The sequence below is a fragment of the Ranitomeya variabilis genome, chromosome 6, assembly GCF_051348905.1.
Source record: "Ranitomeya variabilis isolate aRanVar5 chromosome 6, aRanVar5.hap1, whole genome shotgun sequence".
In the NCBI taxonomy this organism is placed as follows: Eukaryota; Metazoa; Chordata; class Amphibia; order Anura; family Dendrobatidae; genus Ranitomeya; species Ranitomeya variabilis.
This window is the reverse complement of record NC_135237.1, coordinates 301,220,272-301,244,747: the sequence shown is the minus strand read 5'-3', so window position 1 is coordinate 301,244,747 and position 24,476 is coordinate 301,220,272.

Here is a 24,476-nt window from a genome sequence, read left to right as displayed (position 1 = left end):
TTTATCACTGTGATAGGTTTTATCACAGTGATCAAAATGTACCTGGAACAAATCTTCCGGCCGGCAGATTCGGTGGGCGCACTGCGCATGCACCCGCCATTTTGGAAGATGGCGGCGCCCATGGAGAAGACAGATTGACACCGGAAAGCTCGGTAAGTATGAGGGGGGATCGGAACACGGGGGGATCAGAGCACGAGGGGTGGGATCGGAGCACTGGGGAGCAGACAGGAGGATGGGGGAGCGGACAGAAGGATGGAGGGGAGCACAGGACGGAGGACTGGGGAGGAGATCGGTGGAAGTGGCGGGGGCAGAGCAGGGTTTCCAGCCATGGCCGATGATATTGCAGCATCGGCCTTGGCTGGATTGTAATATTTCACCAGTTTTCATAGGTGAAATATTACAAATTGCTCAGATTGGCTGTTTCACTTTCAACAGTCATTCAGAGCGATCGTAGCCACAGGGGGGTGAAGCCACCCCTCCGGGCTGAAGTTCCACTCCCCCTGTCCCTGCAGATCGGGTGAAATTGGAGTTAACCCTTTCACCCGATCTGCAGGGATGCGATCCCTCCATGGTGCCACATAGGCGTTACAGGTCGGATTGGCACCGACTTTCATGACGCCTACATGGCATCACAGGTCGGGAAGGGGTTAAGGGTACATTTTTCCATAGATACCATAGATATTTGAGCTAGTTCTAATGACTTTGTCATGCATGTTGAACAATATAAGGATACATAAGGATTTACTTTGTTTTGTACTGTAATTTAGATGTATTTGGTTGAATATAAGGGTGTACTTTGTTTTGTTGATTTATGGCAGAAAGACTTGAAACACAGGCATCAAATTATCGAATTAAGTGTTGTAAAATGTAGAACTGCATGCCCAGCATTTCCAGACACTTACTATTATTGGGTAATGTTAATTTGTGACTGTGACAGTTTAATGAGACTTGTCCTCCTACAAAATTCAAGAGGATATAACAGATACTATATGTGAAAGGTAATCCAGTAAATGCAATAGTTGATAGGTAAGAGAACAATGCATAATCACTGGCTATCGAGTTTCATAGCGGTAAGATTTTTTTTATGGTCACGACTTGGCTACATATAAAAATCATTCACTGCAGCAGTCATCATACATCAAATACTATTTTCTAATATTCATATTTATGTAGGTAAAATTTAACACCTATCTTTAATGGGATTTAGTCAAGCATAACATACCCAATGGTATATAAGGGGCTCAAACCTACGTACATATTAGCTTGTCATGTACATAACTATTTCAACTAGTAAAGTTTCTATAAAAATAGATTTATTGAGAAAGTAGCTTACAAATTCCACTGGGGAATCAGGCTGATGAGGGTAGTAATGGTGCTGTTAATTTACCAAGTTGGATAATTACAGTGAATTGTGCTGACTGTCTTTTTAATTATTTGCTCATTTTTATTTAAGAGTAAATAAATTATGTGTGCAAGACAAGTAAATAGGATTCCACTACAGTATGGATAAATATTACAAATTGCCTAACCATATTCCTAAAATGATAGAACACTAATGATTTTTTTTTACTCATTGATAGTAAGTTAAACAATTTATTTTGTTTTTACTTAAAAATTATCTGCCACAGTTTTTTTTTTATTATTATTTAACTATATAAAATTGCATAGGTCTTTTAAGATATGCAAATTAGCCTGTAGGGAAATCAGGGTCTAGAAATCTTTCCTGTCGCTGGCACAAATAGAAATGGTTCTCCTTGATATGTTTAGTTATAACCTGCCTAGGTGCTGATGAACCTCAACATTGATATTAAAAAAAGGTAATGTTTATTTTCTATAGAGATCTACAGTCTGGTTATTTCATTAGTTCATAAAATAAAATGACCATGGCTTCCCTTTAAATCATGAGAATTTCAAGCTCATTGAGAACCGTTTCTGCTACTTATATGTTTGAAAAGAAGGCAATTCTTCAGCTTTTTTGAAGGTTTTCTAGGTTTTCTTATCACCTACAGACTGAAATCATTGTGACAAGTCCAATTTCACAGAGCAGATGTATAAAAGGTTACATTTGTCCACTAGTAAAACGGAGTGAAAATAATCAACATTTGATACGAATAAATGTTATTTCATTTTTTTTCGGTAATTGCTTCCTATATATTTACGCAAAGTGCTTCTTGGCTATAAAAAGCACATCTCCAGAATAAAAATGTGGCCAAGCTGTAATTGTATCTTATTTTGATAGCTATCAAAGCAATGAAAAAAATGACAGGTATTTTGTTACTGTTAAATAAGGATCTCTTCTCCTTTCAGACAGGTGACAATCACAATGACTGGGTAGAATCCAACACTCATCAGCAGGATATTTGCCAGTTTGGAAATAATTCAAATATGTCAAGTTAGAAACCAGAAATATGTTATATCCATTACATTAGGACACAGTGAGGCATGACATTTTATATTGATTCATGTCATTTCACATTGCATACCTCTGCATCAAGCTGTGTCAAAAGAAAAAAAAGCATCTTCTCTGGGATAAAACCTCTGAAGAGCAAATGTCACAGCTTAAAATAAACAGATAATTACATAAATTGATTCAGAGGAGTGTGTGCCGTGAATATAAACATGTCTTTTTGATTTGTACTTTTATAAAATATTTGAACATTTTTAATATTCACATTGTAGTCATTAAAAACAATAACCCAAAGGTTACCCATAAAAATATAGATTACAAATTAAAATAAATAATTATTATTATATAATATCTGAGATTTATTATGTAATAGGCTGATGGAAAAGAATTTTCTGAGTACAGTGTAGTTTAACTATAAAGATGTTATATAAAACTTTGATAGTAGTGATTACCTTTAGTCATCACTATCAGGTAAATAAGGTCGAACACCCAGTCACACATTAACCCGCTGATTGATAGGACTATATCAGCTGACAAGTGCTATGATCATGTCTTTACAACCAAACCTTGAAGTTTATAATGGATAGGTTACTTAAATAAAGCATTAAGTGGCTTATATTCCATTTTGTTTGACCTACATTGATTTTCTCTCTTTCTAGCCAACACTGGCTCTAAGTGCAGTCCATGCCTTGGGGTTCAGAAGTCACCTATTTGGTGAGCAGGCAAAGCTCAAAAAATATTTCTCTTCAGTGATTTCATTGTTTACCAACATTTAGCTCTGTATATTTCCTAAGAATTTGTTTTTATTTTATGCTTTAATGCCTGAGCCCATAGACTTATGTTTAGTCTTGGAAAGTGATGGCATCAGTCAATTTATTATTTAATTATTTTAAACTCTACAGAAGTCTATGTTACAGAGCTTAAATTGTATTGGAACAATTTTTTTGTAAAATGTTTGGAAAATGCAATACAGTAATTTTACAAGTAGTCCCAGCTAAAACTCGGGATAATACATTGTGCTATTACATTGCATTTTGCTAAGTGACAGACTCTTGAAAAGTAATACCTTACTAGTTTTCCAATGCTGACCCCCAATGACTGTTAGAATTGTCTGTTACATGAGTGCAACAGAGGACAGGTTTATCTATTGCTTCTGTAGAATTTACACTCAGAAGAAAATAAATATTGATACATTATGTGTAAAGCTACTGGGAATATGTCAAATCAAGCAAAAGGAAGAGTCTGTTTTTTCTACTGGGGCAAATAGTATGTAAACAAGGATTCATGAGGTCCTGTAATCTCCTCTGACATGACTTGTATTCAACATGGAAGGTAATGGAAACATTAAAGAAAAACTGTCACCATGTACTTCTTGCCCCCATTTGACATTTATTTTGCTCTATGTATTCTTTGTCACTACACCCTTTTTGATGATCCAGGCTAACACCAGTTTTAAACAATGATGTGATAGGCTGAGTTGCCAGGGGACCTCTTGCTCAAATTTTGCAGCCTCATTTATAGCTATGAGGTGTGTTTGTCCAAATCATTAGGCCTGCAGCTACTAAGTGCATAGAAGCTGATAATGTCACTGGTGGAGTGGAGGGACATGAGTAGCAGATTGAACTCATTGCATATACCCCACATTTTACATTTTTTATTATTTTCATTTAGCAAAAGTTTACATCCTGGTTGTTCTTAGAATTGGCTCCAATCATATTCTGTAGGAGGATAATCACCTCAACCACACAACCAATGTCATTAAACGTAGTCTATCAGCAGATAAAATCCTCCGTCTGGTGGAGGTGTGAATTGTATCAATGTAGTGACTCATAAATCCAGGTGTTAAATTGAGTCCTAGTGTCAATGAATTAAACATATTCATTAGTTTGTATTCCCAAATATTTATTTCCCTGTGGTCCTTAAAATTACCTTTTAGTATTAAGACTTTTAAGTCTGCCATACTGTGTCCAGGTCCAGAGAAATGTTTTCCCACAGGTGTGTCTATTTCTTTCCTGATTATGTGCCCACCAGACGGACTCCAGATAACTAAGAACATTATTCCCACTGCCTCTCCATTTGTAAGAAAATGCCTAATTTGATTACCTTGGCTTATCTATGGACTCATTACACTTCCCACCCCTAACAAATGTCCTCCTGTAAAGGTACCTTCACACGAAACGACTTTGTAACGATATCGCTAGCGATCCGTGACGTTGCAGCGTCCTCGCTAGCGATATCGTTTAGTTTGACACGCAGCAGCGATCAGGATCCTGCTGTGATGTCGCTGGTCGCTGAATAAAGTCCAGAACTTTATTTGGTCGTCCGATCGCCGTGTATCATTGTGTTTGAAAGCAAAAGCAACGATACCAGCGATGTTTTACACTGGTAACCAGGGTAAACATCGGGTTACCAAGCGCAGGGCCGCGCTTAGTAACCCGATGTTTACCCTGGTTACCAGCGTAAAAGTAAAAAAACCAAACAGTACATACTCACCTGCACGTCCCCCAGCGTCTGCTTCCTGACACTGACTGAGCGCCGGCACTAAAGTGAAAGTGAAAGCACAGCGGTGACGTCACCGCTCTGCTGTTAGGGCCGGAGCTCAGTCAGTGTCAGGAAGCAGACGCTGGGGGACGCGCAGGTGAGTATGTACTGTTTGTTTTTTTTACTTTTACGCTGGTAACCAGGGTAAACATCGGGTTACTAAGCACGGCCCTGCGCTTAGCAACCCGATGTTTACCCTGGTTACCCGGGGACCTCGGCATCGTTGGTCGCTGGAGAGCGGTCTGTGTGACAGCTCTCCAGCGACCAAACAGCGACGCTGCAGCGATCGGCATCGTTGTCGCTATCGCTGCAGCGTCGCTTCGTGTGAAGGTACCTTAATATTCTGTAAATGTTGTGCTCTTTTCTTATTAATCTATTTGTAATCCTGCCTGAAGAAGGAGCCACTGTGCTCTGAAAGCTTGCAAACATATTATTTTCTGGTTAGCCAATAAAGGTATCACTCCTAGAATACGTCTGTCATCATTGGGCAGAAAAATATTCACATCGATTTTTCTGGCTAACACGGTACCACAATACAATTTGTTATTGTGCATCATGATAATGGAAGATAACCCAGTGTACCGATCACAGATGGATTTAAAAAAACTCCTGAAGAAACTGGCACAAATGAACAGTGACATTTTCTTTCTATCCAGATGCAAGAAGGAAAACCTAATCCCTAAAGGCCTCATGATAAGGAATCCAACAAAATATACCTACAATACCCATTTTTCACAGAAACTTTGCTACAGATCATCTGAGAGACTGCAGAATCATCTAATTGGATATTTATACCACAAGAAGAGGACCATCTATAAAGAGATAAATTACCTACAGGACCGACTACAAGGACCGGGTTCTTGTCTAATCAAAGAGACATTGCAGGATTTCTACAACAGTTTACAACATCACCTCATTATCAATAAGAAAAAGAAACTGGACAGACTCAGGAAGAAAGCAGGTCTCAATGTAGCTGAAGGTAAGCCCAATTTACAGAATCATTTTAATACATCATCCTCTGTTGTAAACCTCTCACAATATGAACCAAGCACAGGAGAAATGCATGTTCTATCAAAGGGACTAACATTCTGTCCTACAAAAAAGCTTGATAGGGCTCAGTTTTGTAGTGTTATCGAGGAATTCTTCCGCAGATTGCGACTCAAAGAATTATTTCATAACCATGCAGATATCACATCACAAGACAATGTGACCGACACAGCAAAAAAGAAAAAGAGGACAAACTGGACCCCCCAACCTGGGCACAACCAAACTCTGGATCACTACATTGACTGTTTCCGTAAAAAAAAGTTAAATCTGACATTTTGGACAGACACCATAAAGTGCCACAAAATATCACTATGGAGGAAAGAAAAGCCATACAATCCTTAAGAGACAATAACAATATCATCATCAAACCAGCTGACAAAGGAGGAGCTGTAGTCATCATGAACACGACAGATTACATCCAGGAAGCAAACAGACAACTCTTGGATATAAAATATTACACTCCACTTCAGGGAGATCCGACCAAAAAATACACAGAGGAACTAACACATATCATCAATGGATTTGATTCCACTTCATCCTCACTGCTGGAACTAATACCAGACAATCCCCAACCTTCTACATGTTGCCTAAAATACATAAAGAAGGTAATCCTGGGAGGCCTATCATCTCTGGTATTGGGACTTTAACTGAGAATATCTCAGGTTGGGTGGAGAACATTCTGAAACCCTTGGTGAGGTGCACACCCAGCTATATCCAGGATACCACGGATATTCTTTGCAAATTGTCAGCGCTGGGCCCAATTCCAGAGAACACGCTACTAGCCACCATGGATGTAGAGTCTCTCTATTCCAACATTCCTCATGAGGATGGAATTGCAGCATGTAAATATTTCCTTCAAAAGAACAATCTAGCCACAGAACCAACACTGCAATTTATCAGGTTTGTGCTCCATCACAATTATTTTTCTTTTGGGAACAATTTATACCAACAGTGTATGGGCAGCGCCATGGGAAGCAAAATGTCCCCACAATATGCTAATTTATTTATGGTGAAACTAGAGGAAGAATTTTTGTCATCTTGTTCTGTTAAACCTTTTGCATACTTCCGCTACATTGATTATCTGCTAATAATATGGACAGGCTCAAAAGATAATCTACTCACCTTCCACAATAACTTCAACAAGTTCCACCCAACCATCAAGCTCACCCTCAACGTTTCAAAGACCCAAATACATTTTCTGGACATGACCATACACATCAAGGACAATGCCATACAGACATCCATTTACCACAAGCCCACCGGATGTCCGGCTTATCTTAGATGGAACAGCTTTCATCCAAGACACACAAAAAAGTCCATCATCTACAGTCAAGCTCTGAGATATATTCGGATCTGTTCAGACAGCAAAGACAGGGAACTACAGCTGCGATCACTGAGGAATACATTCCTACAACAAGGATACCATCCACTGGTAATAGATGAGCAGATCCACAGGGCTACAAGGATCCCAAGAAACAGCCTCCTGGATTCTAACTGAGAGGATAACAACAGGGTACCTCTTGTGGTTACATACAACCCCCACATGAGCATCCTAAGGAAAATTGGTGCTGAACTCCAACCCATATTCCATAGAGATCACAAATTGAAAGACATATTCCAAGAACTACCACTTCTCTCCTATAAACAGCCCCCTAACTTAAGGAATCTGTTTGTCAGAAGTGTCCTCTCATCACCATCAGTGACTGGCACATTCTCCTGTAACAATAAAAAATGCAAAACGTGTACCCACATATTACCAACAGATATAGTCCGTGTACCAAACACAAATCAGGACTATAAGGTCACGGGTTCCTTTTCTTGTACATCTTCCAACGTGGCATACATGATACAATGTACGAGGTGCCCTGGAAGTATCTATATTGGGGAAACTATGCAAAGACTACAAACTAGGATGAATTTACACAGGCACACAATCAGGAATGAAATGGACACAGCGGTGGGAAAACATTTCTCTGGACCTGGACACAGTATGACAGACTTAAAAGTCTTAATACTAAAAGGTAATTTTAAGGACCACAGGGAAAGAAAAATTTGGGAATACAAACTAATGAATATGTTTAATTCGTTGACACTAGGACTCAATTTAACACCTGGATTTATGAGTCACTACATGGATACAATTCACACCTCCACCAGACGGACTCCAGATAACTAAGGGTACCGTCACACAGTGAAATTTCCATCGCTATGACGGTACGATTCGTGACGTTCTAGCGATATCGTTACGATATCGCAGTGTCTGACACGCAGCAGCGATCAGGGACCCTGCTGAGAATCGTACGTCGTAGCACATCGTTTGGAACTTTCTTTCGTCGCTTGATCACCCGCTGACATCGCTGGATCATTGTGTGTGACAGCGATCCAGCGATGTGTTCGCTTGTAACCAGGGTAAACATCGGGTAACTAAGCGCAGGGCCGCGCTTAGTAACCCGATGTTTACTCTGGTTACAAGCGTAAACGTAAAAAAAACAAACAGTACATACTTACATTCCGGTGTCTGTCCTCCGGCGTCTCAGCTTCTCTGCACTGTGTGAGCGCCTGCCGGCCAGAAAGCGAGCACAGCGGTGACGTCACCGCTCTGCTTTCCGGCTATGGCGCTTACACAGTGGAGAGAAGCAGAACGCCGGGGACAGACACCGGAATGTAAGTATGTACTGTTTGTTTTTTTTACGTTAATGCTGGTAACCAGGGTAAACATCGGGTTACTAAGCGCGGCCCTGCGCTTAGTAACCCGATGTTTACCCTGGTTACCCGGGGACTTCGGCATCGCTCCAGCGCCGTGATTGCAAAGTGTGACCGCAGTCTACGACGCTGGAGCGATATTCATACGACGCTGTGACGTCGCGAATCGTGCCGTCGCAGCGATGGAAATTTCACTGTGTGACGGTACCCTAAGAACATTATTCCCACTGCCTTTCCATTTGTAAGAAAATGCCTAATTTGATTACCTTGGCTTATCTATGGACTCATCACACTTCCCACCCCCTAACAAATGTCCTCCTGTAATATTCTTTAAAGGAAAGGTGCCACATTTTATTTTTTGAATTAAAAATGATTGTTTATATAAACAATTATTTTTAATACAAATTTACATTTTTTAACTTTAACTTTTTTTTATTATTAATTTTTTTTTCAGCCACTGGGCGCCGCCATTTTGCTTTGCAGTAGTGTAAGTGTAGTTGCACGACACTTACACTCTGCAAATATGGCAGCCCTGGGCATAGAGATCTGCGGTCAGCGCCCGACCCCATACCTAGCATTATAAGCTGCTCCCTGCTGTGATGTGGCCACGCCCCCTGAGCTGTCAACACCACAGCAGAGGCAGGAGATCAGAGCCATCTTCCTGGAGCTCACAGTGCATCTGTGAGCTCCAGCTTCCCAGGATAATCACAATAGCCCTGCAGTTATAGGAGGAGGAGGAGACCAAGGATGGGAGGGAGAAAGGACTCAGCAGGGAGCCATGAAGTAAGTATCAGTGGGGAGGGGGAGAGGTAATCTAATCCTCTCCTTTGTGGTGCTGACTCTGAGCAGTTATCTCCTCCCATGTGTGTTACTGTGCTGACTGTGTATCTAATCCTCTCCTGTGTGATACTGTCTGCTTAGCCATGCATCTAATCCTACCCTGTGTGATACTAACTGAGCTGTGTATCTAATCCTCTCCTGTGTGATACTTTGCTGAGCTGTGTATCTACTCTTCTCCTGTGTGATACAGTCTGCTGAGCCATGCATCTAATCATATCCTGTGTGTTACTGTGCTGAGCCGTGTATCTAATCCTATCCTGTGTGATACTGTCTGCTGAGCCATGCATCTAATCCTGTCCTGTGTGATACTGTGCTGAGCCGTGTATCTAATCCTCTCCAGTGTGATACTGTGTGCTGAGCTGTATATCTAATCCTCTCCTGTGTGATACAGTCTGCTGAGCCATGCATCTAATCCTATCCTGTGTGTCACTGTGCTGAGCCGTGTATCTAATCCTCTCCTGTGTGATACTGTCTGCTGAGCCATGCATCTAATCCTGTCCTGTGTGATACTAACTGAGCTGTGTATCTAATCCTCTCCTGTGTGATACTTTGCTGAGCTGTGCATCTAATCCTCTCCTGTGTGATACTTTGCTGAGCTGTGTATCTAATCCTCTCCTGTGTGATACTTTGCTGAGCTGTGTATCTACTCTTCTCCTGTGTGATACAGTCTGCAGAGCCATGCATCTAATCCTGTCCTGTGTGATACTGTCTGCTGAGCCGTGTATCTAATCCTACCCTGTGTGATACTGTGCTGAGATGTGTATCTAATCCTCTCCTGTGTGATACTGTCTGCTGAGCCGTGTATCTTATCCTACCCTGTGTGATACTGTGCTGAGATGTGTATCTAATCCTCTCCTGTGGGATACTGTGTGCTGAGCCGTGTATCTAATCCTATTCTGTGTGTTACTGTGCTGAAATGTGTATCTAATCCTCCCCTGTGTGATATTGACTGCTGAGCTGTGTATCTAATGCTATCCTTTGTGATACTGACGGCTGAGCCATGTATCTAATCCTATCCTGTATGATACTGGCTGAGCTGTGTATCTAATACTGTCCTGTGTGATACTGACTGCTGAGCTGTGTATCTAATCCTCTCCTATGCACTCCTCTCCCCCGTTATGTGTGATCTATATGGCGGTATTATGTGAGATCTATATGGCGTCGTTATGTGAGAAGTATATGGCGGTATTATGTGTGAGCTATATGGCGGTATTATGTGAGAACACTGGTGGTATTATGTGAGATCTATATGGCGGTATTATGTGTGCTCTATATGGATGTATTATGTGAGATCTATATGGCGTCGTTATGTGAGAATTATATGGCTGTATTATGTGTGATCTATATGGCGGTATTATGTGAGAACACTGGTGGTATTATGTGAGATCTATATGGTGGTATTATGAGTGATCTATATGGCGATATTATGTGTGATCTATATGGCGGTATTATGTGAGATCTATATGTCGGTATTATGTGAGAACACTGGCGTCGTTATTTGCAATCTATATGATGGTATTATTTGAGAACTATAGGACAGTATTATGTGTGCTCTACATAGCGGTATTGTGTGCTCTATATGGCGGTATTATGAGTGATCTATATGGCGATATTATGTGTGATCTATATGGCAGTATTATGTGAGATCTATATGACGGTATTATGTGATCTGTATGGTGGTATTATGCTTGATCAGTATTGTGAGAATTATATGGTGGTATTGTGTGTGATCTATATGGCGGTATTATGTGAGAACACTATGGCAGTATTATGTGTGATCTATATGGCGGTAAGTGAGAACACTGGTGGTATTATGTGTGATCTATATGGTGGTATTATGTGAGAACTGTATGAAAGTATTGTGTGATCTATTTGATAGTATTGTGTGTGATCTATATGGCGGTATTATGTGAGAACACTATGGCAGTATTGTCTTCAGAAAGCGGACCCATTCTATGGTGGTTCTGGCTGAGCACCTGCACGCGGGTCTGGGGTAATAGAGGGGGCAGCATGACCTCCAGTTAGGTACAGTCAGGGGAAGGCTGGTGAGACAGCTGAAGAGAGGGGTCTCATTTTTATCATTACTATATGGTTACATTTCCTTCCCAGCGTCACCCCATACTTCACCTGTCGCCTTGCTTTAACACATCGCCAGGACAGGATGGAGAAGACAGGATCTGAGGAGGGGAATGGGGTCTGCATGCAAAGTCTGGATCAGAACAGGCCATCAATCCTCAGAAATGTTTCCTGGATTTCTGTGGAGCAGACGGTCCATCCACGTGTATAAAAGACAGCACTCTATGTACAATCCCTGGCTGCTCCGCGCACCAAACAGGGTGCCCCCATAGACCAGCACACTGCTCTCCTGAAATACTCTGTGCTGCTGTCACCCTGCTCACTCCACCACATATCTCCCAGAATCCTTGCTGCCTGCCATCCTCGGTGACTGTATTCTTGTCAGTATAAGGCTGCTTTCACACTAGCGTCGGTACAGGCCCGTCGCAGTGCGTCAGCTGACGTACCGATGCATGCTGTGAAAGAAATGCCTGACGTGTGCAGCGGAAGCAGTCTTATGATGCTTCCGCTGCCCCATTGCAAGGTCTGGGGAGGAGGGGGCGGAGTGCGTATGCGCGGTCGAAAATGGCGGACTCGACGCACAAAAAAAGTTACATGTAACTTTTTTTGTGGCGGCGGTTCGCCAAAACACGACGCAACCGTCGCACGATGGTTGCGACGTGTGGCAATATGTCGCAATGCGTCGGTAATGTTAAGGTACCGTCACACATAACGATTTTGTTAACGATATTGTTGCTTTTTGTGACGTAGCAACGATATCATTAACAAAATCATTATGCGTGACAGCGACCAACGATCAGGCCCCTGCTGGAAAATCGTTGGTCGCTGCGAATGATCAGGACCTTTATTTGGTCACTGATCACCCGCTGTCATTGCTGCATCGGCATGTGTGACGCCGATGCAGCGATGAGGGTAAATATCGGGTTACTAAGCGCAGGGCCACGCTTAGTAACCCGATGTTTACCCTGGTTACCATTGTAAATGTAAGAAAATAAAACAGTACATACTCACATTCCGATGTCTGTCACGTCCCTCGCCGTCAGCTTCCCGCACTGACTGTGAGCGCCGGCCGTAAAGTAAAAGCAGAGCACAGCGGTGACGTCACCGCTGTGCTGTGCTTTACGGCCGGCACTGACATAGTCAGTGCGGGAAGCTGACGGCAAGGGACATGACAGACATCAGAATGTGAGTATGTAGTGGTTTTTTTTTTACATTTACAATGGTAACCAGGGTAAACATCGGGTTACTAAGCGCGGCCCTGCGCTTAGTAACCCGATGTTTACCCTGGTTACACCGGGGCTTCGGCACAGCTCTCCAGCGACCCCACAATGACTTACCAACGATCACGGCAAGGTCGTATCGCTGGTCGTGATCGTTGGTAAATCATTTAGTGTAACGGTACCCTTAGTCTATGGGGAAAAAACACATTCTGCAGACAACTTTGCAGGATGTGTTTTTTCTCCTGAACGACGCATTGCAACGTACAGCCAACAACGCTAGTGTGAAAGTAGCCTAAGGCTGCCGTCACACTAGCAGTATTTGGTCAGTATTTTACATCAGTGTTTGTAAGCCAAAACCAGGAGTGGGTGATAAATGCAGAAGTGGTGCATATGTTTCTATTATACTTTTCCTCTAATTGCTCCTCTCCTGGTTTTGGCTTACAAATACTGAGGTAAAATACTGACCAAATACTGATAGTGTGACGGCAGCCTTACTCTGCAGTAACCAACAAAATGGCTGCTCACTGGGTTCCTGAATATCATCCTCTCTTATCCCTTAGCAAACACCCAGAAGGGAAGGAGAGGAGACATCACACACGTCAGCAGACTCTGCCCATAATTACTGCAGTGCTGTAATGTGAGCTACTTGTACACTAGGTTTTTCTGAAATTTCAGCAGCTGCTCCCCCTAGTGTTTAAAAGTGGAAATTCCAAAACTTTTCAAATTATTTTTTATATTTTACTAAATTCTAAACAAATGATAATATTTTTTAAGAAAATGTAAACCTTAATTCTTTACATTTTTACAATTTCTGTAAAAACATTTTTTTGATGGCACCTTCCCTTTAAATGTTGTGCTCTTTTCTTATTAATCCATTTGTAATCCTGCCTGAAGAAGGAGCCACTGTGCTCTGAAAGCTTGCGAACATATTTTCTGGTTAGCCAATAAAGGTATCACTCCTAGAATACTTCTGTCATCATTGGGCAGAAAAATATTCACATCGATTTTTCTGACTAACACGGTACCACAATACAATTTGTTATTGTACATCATCATTGGATTCAGAATCTCTTTGCCTACATGTTTCTGCTCTCAGGTGAGGTAGCAAAAACCTGCTGACAGATTCAATATCCAGGGTAAAGAAGAACATGGAGTCCTGGAGGTAACATGTCTGCCACAGAGCCCTGATCTCATCATCATCAACTTTGTCTTGGATAACATGAATGACAAAAAAATTTGTGAAAGCTTACATCCACATAAGATCTATGGTTTATCATCTTCAATGTTTGAAGCAATTTCCCTGCTGAATTCCTGCAAAATTTTTGTGCAAGTGTGCCTAGAATCATAAAATGTTAGAATTGGAAGCAACCTCAAGGGTCATCACATCCAACCCCCCTGATCAATGCAGCACAGGATTCACTAAACCATCTCATACAGATGTCTGTCCAGCCTCTGAAAACTTCCATTGAAGGAGAACTAACCACCTCTCAGGCAGCCTGTTCCTCTCATTGATCGCCATCCCTGTCAAAAAGTTTTTTTTCTAACATCTAATCTGTATCTTCTCCCTTTCAGTTTCATCCCATTGCTTCTTGTGCATCCATATGCAAAAGAGAATAAGGATGATCCCACTACACTGTGACTGAAGAGTCAGCTGATGTTTCAAAGAGAACCTAACAGTGGATATGTGCAAACTATGGGCAGTATGTATCGGACACTGGCTGCATGATTTCAGCCATATATGCTTCATTTTAAAACACTCAATTATCACAGGAAATGTGATTCCCAATGTCTTGCTGCAGCTAGATCTAAATACAATGATGTGCAAATCACAATCTACCTGATCCCCTTCACCACCTGGACACACAGATCTAGCAGGTTATGGGAATGAGAAAGTAAAAAACTGAAAAAAAAGATAAATATTTTTTTTCTTCTTAGCTCCACCTCCTGCAATCAGCCGCTCTAAGCAAAAGACCTCCAGTGCCCAACAACAAATACAAGACTACCTGAAAACAAGATAAGCTAGGAGCACATACCTTTTTTCTAACACTGGGTCTCTGGCCAAGTTTCTTGCTGTAATTGTAAGAAAACACAAAAACACTTCTTTGATCTACTGTTGATCCACTGTTAATATATATACATTGCTCAAAAAATAAAGGGGACAATTAAACAATACAATGAAACTCCAAGTAAATCACACTTCTGTGAAACCAACCTGTCCAGTTATGAAGCAACTCTGATTGTGATCTACTTCTCCTGCTGTTGTGCAAATGGAACAGACAACAGGTAGAAATTATAAGCAATTAAGAAGACAACCCCTGCAAAGAAGTGGGTCCTCAGGGGTGATCACAGACTATTCCTCTGTTATCATCCTTTTTGGCAGTTGTTTTAGTCACTTTTGCATTTTCTCATTGCTCTCAACCCTAGAGGTACTGTACATTAGTATATGGCGACGTCTACAACCCACAGACATTGCTCAGGTAGTGCAGCTCATCCAGGATGGCACATCAATGGGATCTGTGGAAGGAAGAGAAGTTGTTTCTGTCAGCACCATGTACAAGTACAGAGCATTGAACAGATACCAAGAGACAGGCCAGTGCACCAGGAGATTTGAAGGAGGCCATAGGAGGGTAACAGCCCAGCATTAGGACCGCTACCTCCTCCTTTGTGTAAGGAGGAGCAGTGTCAGTGTCCAGAAAAATGACCTCCAGCAAGTCACTAACATCCATGTGTCTGGTATGAGGATGGTATGAGAACCCAACATCAACAAGTTGGTGCTGTGCTTACAAACTAACACCCGTAGAACCTACAGAAGAATACCCCAAAACAAAGGATGGAAGAAGGTACAGGACAACCGAAATATTCAAATAAAATTGCCTTTAATACAAAAGATTGGCAGATAGATAATGCTAAACATTAAAAACATGTACCCGTGCTAGGACTAAGAAGATGAAAAATAGATAAATAATGAGATTAATTATGTTATTCTAATGTACAGAATGACGAACCAAAGAAGGAAAATAAAGGAACAATATAACAATTGGTCATATAAAAATCAGCAATGCTATAAGGACCAAGTATGAAGCCCCCCAAAAAGGGAAAAAACGATCAATTATTCATGTCAAATAAGTGAAAAATTTAAATACAAAGTAGTGCACACAACCCATAGCACATCTATAATGGGGATATATGTCACTAATTAAACAAACAGAAATCATTCTCTGATGTAGGAGCATTAAAAAGCGCCATAGTGCAAAAAATAAGAGCAATTAAATACATAAAGTTCCAAAGTGCATTGATTCAAAGTATGGATTCAAAACAAGGAGCATATACAGGTGCATCTCATAAAATTAGAATATCATCAAAAAGTTTGTTTATTTAAGTTATTCAATACAAAAAGTGAAACTCATACTGTATATTAGATAAAGTCATTACAGATAGAGTGATGTATTTCAAGTGTTTATTTCTGTTAATGTTGATGAATATGGCTTACAGCCAATTGAAACCCAAAAGTCATTATCTCAGTAAATTAGAATACTTTATAACACCAGCTTGAAAAAATGATATTAACATCCGAAATGTTGGCCTAATATAATGTATGTTCAGTAAATGCACTCAATACTTGGTGGGGGCTCCTTTTGCATCAATTACTGCATCAATGGGGTGTGGCATGGAGGCGATAAGTCTGTGGCACTGCTGAGGTGTTATGGAAGCCCAGGTTGCTTTTATAGCAGCCTTCAGCTCATTTCCATTGTTGGGTCTGGTGTCTCTCATCTTCCACTTGACAATACCACATAGATTCTTTATGGGGTTAAGGTCAGGCTAGTTTGCTGGCCAATCAAGCACAGCGATACTGTTGTTTTTAAACCAGGTATTGGTACTTTTGGCATTGTGGACAGGTGCCAAGTCCTGCCTAAAAATTAAATTTCCTTCTCCAAAATGCTTGTCGGCAGAGAAAATAATGAAGTGCTCTAAAATTTCCTGGTAGATGGCTGAACATCAAGTTCAGCAGTCAATAGCATCGGCTGACCTTTGCAGTAGTAGTAGCATTTGCAGCGACACTGGCGCTTCTGACTACGATGGTGATGAAGGTGAATGGCATTTTAGTCCAAAAAAATTTAATTTGGTAAGATCTGTCATTTTGTAACTTTGTAGTGTGCTGTAGCTCTAGACAAAACTAATAGCAGCAATAGAGAAGCAACCTACCTTCTTGCTGCTGCTTCTGAGCTAGGTTCACTTAAGGAGTGTCTAGTTGAGCTTTGCACCAACCAGCTGGCACAATGCCATTCAAGATATTATTATAATGAATAGTTAACACTGGCTCTCCTGTTCCTTCATTCGCCAGCAAACCCAGCATACACATCAATACTCCAGGTGCCTACCACCAGGCCCGATGGATGGCCAAAGTGATATATGCTCTAAAGTTCTTCAAAATTTGTCACCAATTTTGTTTAACTTTAACAGAGTTAAAAAATCTGTGTCAATTTTGCAATTTTACTATCCACTTATATTTGAAGGCTTGGTTCCTCTGTTAGATCCCAGCCGTATAGCCACAAAATGACTTGACATTATTGCAAGAACAAGTAGCATGCAAAGGAATCAACGCACCTGTTGTTGAGGCAGCAATTAAAATTTTGAAGAGTGAGATTTGAATCTCAGTGAGATTATGGTGGGTCTAGCTTTTTTGATAGTGAGGTTCCAGCGCAGAAAAGTTGAGTTGGTACTGGTTCTGCTGAAGGATGCAATGACGTCTGCTCAACTCACATGCAGCTAGCTGAAAATCATGTGTCACACAAGAAGCTTCATCACTTCATGTCGTAAAACACAAAAAACTGTTAATTGCTCTTGAAATAAACTAAAATTTGCTTCATCAAGATCCTTGTCTATGGCACACTAGTGCAAGTTACATCGATACATTCTCAAAAGTCGCCAGATTGAAAATCGTGAATGATGCCTCCGAACTCTCCATTGCACTCATGAGTGCATTCAATTTGCCAGTGAGCACTCAACAAGACAAGAAAAATTTTATTCTCCAGTGTTTAGAGAAGCAAAAAAATGACTGTCACCCTAATATATATAAAAATAGAAAGAAATGTGGCACTCACCCTTTTTTGCTTGTGAAATTGTGCTGTTTTTTATTTGACCGACATGAAGAAGTAGTTACATGTCCATGTAATAAATCAGACATGCAGGAGGGTGTGGAGAGAGAAAGTGGACGACGGCCGTTTTGCACAGAATGTGCTTCAACGGACCTGGACCAGTTGAAGCACATTCTGTGCAAAACGGCCGTCATCCACTTTCTCTCTCCGCACCCTCCTGCACGCCTGATTTATTACATGGACATGTAACTACTTCTTCATGTCAGTCCAATAAAAAGCACGATTTCACAAGCAAACAAGGGTGAGTGCAGCATTTCTTTCTATTTTTGTATCACGGACTTCATGCTTTTGATGCTGAGCACCATGATCCCTGAGATTTCGTGCAAGCTGTTTAATTGGATTCACTTGTATCCAAGTCTGGATAGTGCACTCCTCTGGTGCCGTTCACATCATAAACTTTTCCTTATTTGTTCTACCTAATATATATATATATATATATATATATATATATATATATATATATATATATATATATATATATATATATATACATACATACAGTGGGGCAAAAAAGTATTTAGTCAGTCAGCAATAGTGCAAGTTCCACCACTTAAAAAGATGAGAGGCGTCTGTAATTTACATCATAGGTAGACCTCAACTATGGGAGACAAACTGAGACAAAAAAATCCAGAAAATCACATTGTCTGTTTTTTTATCATTTTATTTGCATATTATGTTGGAAAATAGGTATTTGGTCAGAAACAAAATTTAATCTCAATACTTTGTAATATATCCTTTGTTGGCAATGACAGAGGTCAAACGTTTTCTGTAAGTCTTCACAAGGTTGCCACACACTGTTGTTGGTATGTTGGCCCATTCCTCCATGCAAATCTCCTCTAGAGCAGTGATGTTTTTGGCTTTTCGCTTGGCAACACGGACTTTCAACTCCCTCCAAAGGTTTTCTATAGGGTTGAGATCTGGAGACTGGCTAGGCCATTCCAGGACCTTGAAATGCTTCTTACGAAGCCACTCCTTCGTTGCCCTGGCGGTGTGCTTTGGATCATTGTCATGTTGAAAGACCCAGCCACGTTTCATCTTCAATGCCCTTGCTGATGGAAGGAGGTTTGCACTCAAAATCTCACGATACATGGCCCCATTCATTCTTTCATGTACCCGGATCAGTCGTCCTGGCCCCTTTTCAGAGAAACAGCCCCAAAGCATGATGTTTCCACCACCATGCTTTACAGTAGGTATGGTGTTTGATGGATGCAACTCAGTATTCTTTTTCCTCCAAACACGACAAGTTGTGTTTCTACCAAACAGTTCCAGTTTGGTTTCATCAGACCATAGGACATTCTCCCAAAACTCCTCTGGATCATCCAAATGCTCTCTAGCAAACTTCAGACGGGCCCGGACATGTACTGGCTTAAGCAGTGGGACACGTCTGGCACTGCAGGATCTGAGTCCATGGTGGCGTAGTGTGTTACTTATGGTAGGCCTTGTTACATTGGTCCCAGCTCTCTGCAGTTCATTCACTAGGTCCCCCCGCATGGTTCTGGGATTTTTGCTCACCGTTCTTCTGATCATTCTGACCCCACGGGGTGGGATTTTGCGTGGAGCCCCAGATCGAGGGAGATTATCAGTGGTCTTGAATGTCTTCCATTTTCTAATTATTGCTCCCACTGTTGATTTCTTCACTCCAAGCTGGTTGGCTATTGCAGATTCAGTCTTGCCAGCCTGGTGCAGGGCTACAATTTTGTTTCTGGTGTCCTTTGACAGCTCTTTGGTCTTCACCATTGTGGAGTTTGGAGTCAGACTGTTTGAGGGTGTGCACAGGTGTCTTTTTATACTGATAACAAGTTTCAACAGGTGCCATTACTACAGGTAATGAGTGGAGGAAAGAGGAGACTCTTAAAGAAGAAGTTACAGGTCTGTGAGAGCCAGAAATCTTGATTGTTTGTTTCTGACCAAATACTTATTTTCCACCATAATATGCAAATAAAATGATATATATATATATATATATATATATATATATATATATATATATATATATATATATATATATATATATATATATATATATATATATATATATATATACATATACACACAGTACAGACCAAAAGTTTGGACACACCTCATTTTAATATTTTTCTGTATTTTCATGACTGTGAAAATTGTACATTCACACTGAAGGCATCAAAACTATGAATTAACACATGTGGAATTATAAAATGTCTTCTATTCTATGCTCTTCAAAGTAGCCACCTTTTGCTTTGATGACTGCTTTGCACACTCTTGTTAAAAAACACACAGACGGACACACCAATATAAAATAAAATAATATATAAATAGATAATAATATAAATCTAAGATCAATAATATCGGTGCTCTGTGAAGAAATAGTGAATGAACACTGAAATGTGAAAACAAACACTACAACCAAGACCTGGAACGCCAAAAGGAGTGAATCCACACAGGAGATAAATATTAAATAGCCTTTATTATAGTGAGATGGCAACAAAGTTATACATAAAAATACTTAAAAAATAAAATAAGAACAAGTACGCGGTTTTATGACAAGACAATTAGAAAAAATACACAATGCTAGTAATAAATAAATAAATATGGTGACCTCCAATACTGGTTAATACAGACAGGACACTAAAAAGTTAAAAAATGTGTAAAGAAAAAATAAAAAATAAAAAATAAGAAATCCCAAAAAAAATATATAATAATATCTGTGTATTGAAGCAAAATGTGCAAAATTGAAAAAATAATTAAGTTCAAACAGCAAAAAATATTATTTATCCGAAGAGGCCCACTAAATAGTGATGTTTATAAAATACAATATACCCTGTGTAAAAATATATGTACTACATAAATAAGAGTCAAATTATCGGCTCAAAGGCACTGGATAAAGTGCATACGTGCAAACAAAAAAATATATAAAAAAATATAAAAAAATGCAGGAGGTGAACAAAATATCCACAAAAATATAGCAGCACACAACCAATGTATTGAAATATAGTGCAAAGAAAAGAAAAATCTATCCACGTGCCACATATATTAATGTGCAGACACATAAAAAACACACAGCCATAATATATAATGTGCCATGAGTATTTTCTCAATAAATGCAGAGCCACAAGTGAAGGCAGTGCGCAGCTATGAACAAAGTGAGCACACCGGCAAAGTGCAAGGTGCAAATAAGTAAATAAAATAAAATCACTGTCTGTAAATTACCTCTCGGGAGAATCACCAGGTCCTGACACCGCGCACCCCGACGCGCGTTTCGGAAATCACTTTCCTTCGTCAGGGGGTGTCAGTAAGTACACAAAAAGGGCTTTATATATCGTATCAATTTCCATTGTTGTGACCTGGGTGGGACCGGCGCATGCGCCACCAGGAGGACCCGGAAGTCCGAGCGCCCGAGTCACGTTCCAACCCGCACAGGGACGGAGTACCCGGCGTTGCTAAGACACAGAGACTCGGACGCCAGGGCTCCAGGACACAGGCAGCGCAGGCGCACTCCCAGGAACACCGCAAGGGAAACAGGATTACATGCCGAAAACCCTAAAATCACATAATGTCTATAAGTAAGACTGGAAAATAAGGAAAAAAATAAATGTACACTAAATTAATACTTATCTAAGCCATAATATGGGCTAAATCTCAAAATCTATATGGATAACGCAAATTGCTGATAAATATAGTAGAAAAAAGAAGAATATATTAATTAAAAAATATATATATATATATAAATATATTACTTATTAAATGTACCAAACAGGACAAATGATGGAGAATTAGAAATAAAATAAACAAATACAAAAAAATTACAAAAAAATAAATAAAAAATAAATAATAAATAATACTACTGCTGACAAATAATAAAACTTATTATATATGTATCCATAATAACATCAGTTCAATTTTTCAGAGATCATATCCTTCAGGAATGGCGAGAAATACGGCACTCCATCCCAGTTGTTCTCCACCAAAAGGCAACCAGTCCAACTCGACATTTTCAACAGAAAGAAGAGGCCGGCCACAATATGTGAGTATAATAGACTAAAAAATACATAAATAATGATTATTCATAAAAAGCCATAAATATTTAAAAACTACATAGCATATATAACTAAAAGGTGGTGTAAAAGACATAAAAATAAAATGAGATAAAATATATTATAAAAACGGGGCAAAACTAAGATTTTCATTCAATCCATATGGGGACACAGAATTCAAAGTCCATATCCATTTGGTTTCTATCTGTGCGAGTATAGTACTTATTTTTCCTCCTCTCTCATTAAGTGTTATCTTATCAATACCTTTGACCCTCAACAACGATGCCTCACAGTTATGTTTCAATTTAAAATGCTTGGGGATGGTTTTTAATGAGGATATATCTTCAACCTCCTTTGCTGCTTCTATCCCCAAGACATGCTCGCGAACCCTTATTTTCAGTTGGCGCGTAGTCATACCCACGTAGATTAGCGAGCATGGACATGTGGCGTAGTAAATAACGGCTGTAGTTGTACATGTTATAGCCTGTTTAATATCATAATTTATTGTCCCATCAAAATTGCAAAAAGTCTGTGCTTTATCAATATTGGGACACGCCACACATTTACCACATGACTTGCAACCAGTGGCCTGTTTACTATTAGTTAAAAATGATGGTAAAACTGGATTATAGGCATAGTGGCTCTTCACCAAATAGTCTTTTAGGTTCAAGGATCATCTATAGGTGATGTTTGGTTCTTTACCAATATATCGAGCAAAAATGGGGTCGGCCTTAAGAATTCCCCATGCCTTAGCTAAACATGATCTCATTAGATCATTTTGTCCATGATATCTGGTGATATACCTAACTACTTGATTAGATTTAGGAGTCTTTTGACCATACAGCGCTTGATGTCTGGTAATATTTTTGGCACGATTATATCCCTTCTTAATAGAGCGTTTACTGTATCCTCTTTCAAGAAATCTTTCCCTAAGATCCTGGGCTTGTTTTTCGAAATCGATATCACTGGAGCAAATTCTCCTTAATCTGAGGAATTGTCCTATTGGGATAGAGCGTACCATCGCAGGGGGGTGTGAGGAAGTAGCATGTAATAATGCGTTGACTGCTGTAGATTTCCTATAAATATTGGTATATAAGCAGTCATCTTCTCCCTTAGAAACACATACGTCAAGGAAGTCCAAGGATTTAGAATTGCATTTATATGTAAGATGTATATTGGAGTTATTGTGGTTCAAATCGATCATAAAAGACTGTAACGAATCCTCCGATCCCTGCCAGATAAAAAATACATCATCAATGAATCGTACCCATAATAAGATACGATTCATCCATGTCTCAGACATAAAAAGGTCCCTCTCCCACAGCCCCAGGAATAGGTTGGCATAAGCGGGCGCAAATGCAGCCCCCATTGCTGTGCCCTGGAGCTGTAGGTAGAGGGACCCCTTAAAAAGGGAGGGATATAATCGTGCCAAAAATATTACCAGACATCAAGCGCTGTATGGTCAAAAGACTCCTAAATCTAATCAAGTAGTTAGGTATATCACCAGATATCATGGACAAAATGATCTAATGAGATCATGTTTAGCTAAGGCATGGGGAATTCTTAAGGCCAACCCCATTTTTGCTCGATATATTGGTAAAGAACCAAACATCACCTATAGAAGATCCTTGAACCTAAAAGACTATTTGGTGAAGAGCCACTATGCCTATAATCCAGTTTTACCATCATTTTTAACTAATAGTAAACAGGCCACTGGTTGCAAGTCATGTGGTAAATGTGTGGCGTGTCCCAATATTGATAAAGCACAGACTTTTTGCAATTTTGATGGGACAATAAATTATGATATTAAACAGGCTATAACATGTACAACTACAGCCGTTATTTACTACGCCACATGTCAATGCTCGCTAATCTACGTGGGTATGACTACGCGCCAACTGAAAATAAGGGTTCGCGAGCATGTCTTGGGGATAGAAGCAGCAAAGGAGGTTGAAGATATATCCTCATTAAAAACCATCCCCAAGCATTTTAAATTGAAACATAACTGTGATGCATCGTTGTTGAGGGTCAAAGGTATTGATAAGATAACACTTAATGAGAGAGGAGGAAAAATAAGTACTATACTCGCACAGATAGAAACCAAATGGATATGGACTTTGAATTCTGTGTCCCCATATGGATTGAATGAAAATCTTAGTTTTGCCCCGTTTTTATAATATATTTTATCTCATTTTATTTTTATGTCTTTTACACCACCTTTTAGTTATATATGCTATGTAGTTTTTAAATATTTATGGCTTTTTATGAATAATCATTATTTATGTATTTTTTAGTCTATTATACTCACATATTGTGGCCGGCCTGTTCTTTCTGTTGAAAATGTCGAGTTGGACTGGTTGCCTTTTGGTGGAGAACAACTGGGATGGAGTGCCATATTTCTCGCCATTCCTGAAGGATATGATCTCTGAAAAATTGAACTGATGTTATTATGGATACATATATAATAAGTTTT